This window comes from Phodopus roborovskii, unplaced genomic scaffold (genome assembly GCF_943737965.1).
Source record: "Phodopus roborovskii unplaced genomic scaffold, PHOROB, whole genome shotgun sequence".
Classification (NCBI taxonomy): domain Eukaryota; kingdom Metazoa; phylum Chordata; class Mammalia; order Rodentia; family Cricetidae; genus Phodopus; species Phodopus roborovskii.
In genome coordinates this window covers 274,705-277,032 of record NW_026126846.1, presented here as the reverse complement: position 1 = coordinate 277,032, position 2,328 = coordinate 274,705, and positions in this window count along the sequence as shown.

Genomic DNA, 2,328 nt, shown 5'->3' with positions numbered 1-2,328 from the left:
AATACAACTAGAGAAATGTCCAGAGGCCTACAAGTCTGACCCCAACTATGAATTTGAGCAATAGTGTAAAGGCTACCATAAACTCCCTTCCCTGATAATGAGATCAGGAACTAACTTATTCACCATCATGGGGCCCTCATCTAGTAGCTGATGGAAACAAAAGCATAAATGCACAAATAAACCCTGAGCCTAACTGGAATCTACATGCAGACAATGAGGACAAGACCACGCTGTAGAAACACATAGACACAGCTGATCTGAACAAGAAGGAGCTAATGGTGCCCCAGAATTATAGCAGGGAATCCAGCATGGGACTGACTTTTAACCCCTGAACATGGGTCTCAGCTAAAAGGCCTGCAAAGTCTAAGGGACTAAGTGGAACCAGGAAGTACCTCTGGTGCAAAAAGGACTTTTGGGGAAAATCACCATGGAAGGATACTCCCTTAACCTAAAGACAGGAGAGAAGTTTTAATCCCTACTTTAAATGACTTGAAAAATTTAGATGAATCCCCATGGAAGGCATTACTCTACATGTATAGTGGGGGTTGGATGGGAGGGAAGAGTGGCCGGGGGCCTGGGAAGTTGAGAGAGATGGGGAGAAGGAGGGAGGGAGTGAGGTAGAGGGAACTGGGTTTGATATATATATATATATATATATAATTATATTTAATTAAGAAAAGAAATGTGATACCAATGTAATTTAAACAAAATAAAGTTAACATATTTTAATAATTTAAAAATGTCTAGCTCTATTGACTTTGAAAAAATCACACTTCCCCAGAGAGAACATCACTTCCAGCACAAGTTCTAATGGATCTTAATAATTAAAACTCATAGTAATCTATCAGGGAGTGGAGGGTAAAAACTGAAGGATCACAGATTCAGAGCATCTGGCCAGTAGATTTCTTATCTCTAACAATTCTCAGACAAATGATATGGTCCTGTCCTCACACTGCCTCCTTAGATTGACTGCCATCTCTTCACTCCCTCAGACAGACTGCTCTAACAAAATCCTCTCACTGCATGCTCTTCTGTCTCCTCCACCTTATCTTCCTCTTTCTGTCCAGCCATGTAGCTCTATCTCCAAATCCCTACACTTGGGATTAAATACCTGAAATCCTAAGAAATGGGATCACCTTAGTATGAGCTGTTTTTCTTTTTAGACAGATTTTTTCTCCCTCTCTGTCCCTCTCTCTCACTCTTTCTCCCTCCATCTCTCTATAGCCAGGAGTGGCCTTGAACTCACACAGTTCCACCTTTCTCCTTCCCCTTGTGCTGGTATGAAAACTGTGCCCAACCACTGCTCTCTTAGGGAAGACCTTGGCATCTATGTTGGAAGATCTTGGCCTGTATGTTGAAATAGTGGCTTGGGTGTGTGGCTAGCTAGTGACTTACATGAATGGCTAACTATTGAGTTAGGTATGTGGCTAAATAGTAACTTAGTGTGTGTGACTAACTAGTTACTTACTGCTTTACTGTGTGTGGCTAACCTGTGAGTTAGTGTATCTAACTAGTAACCTAATTGTGCATCAAATCATTGACTTAGGTGTGTGGCCTACTAGTGACTTGTGTGTGAGGCTAAATGGGTAGTGACTTAACATGTGTAACAAACTAGAGACTTATCTGTGTGACTTACTAGTGACATAGTATGTGTGGTTAAATAGTGAAATAGTAGTGGCTGACTAGTGACATAGTGACTGGGATTAACTAGTGACTTATTGTACGTGGCTGACTAGTGCCTCAAGTGTGACACTAACTAGAGGTATGTGGTGAATGTGTTAGTGACTATAGCTAACTAGTGACTTAGTGTATGTTGCAAACAAGTGACTTAGCTGTGTAGCTTACTAGTAACTTCGTTTGTGGGGCTAAATAGTGACTTAGGTATGTGGCTGAATAGTGACTTAATGTGTGTGGAAAAGGTGACTTAGTTTTTGTGGATACTAGTGATTTCATGTGATTAGCTATCTAGTGACTTAGGTGTGTGGCTAATAGCTGAAATAGTATGTGTGGGTAACTAGGGAGTTAGTATGTGTGGCTAACTAGTGGGTTAGTTTGTGCTTAAGTAGTGAATTATACTTATCCAAGTAAATAGTGACTCATCTTAGTAGTCTGATCTTCAGGAAAGCCTTATTTTATAGATCACAAAGAAAATAACAATACAGTAATTAAGAAGAGATAGACTGATGCTGCCCATATGCTGTCATTTTGTATTGAGCTCTGTAACCTGACATATAGTTACAGTCAATGACCTGCTTCTCAAACCTCTGAACTGATATTACTGTGTCAGGTAGGATTGAACATTTCTGTACACAGAGAATTATCTATTGG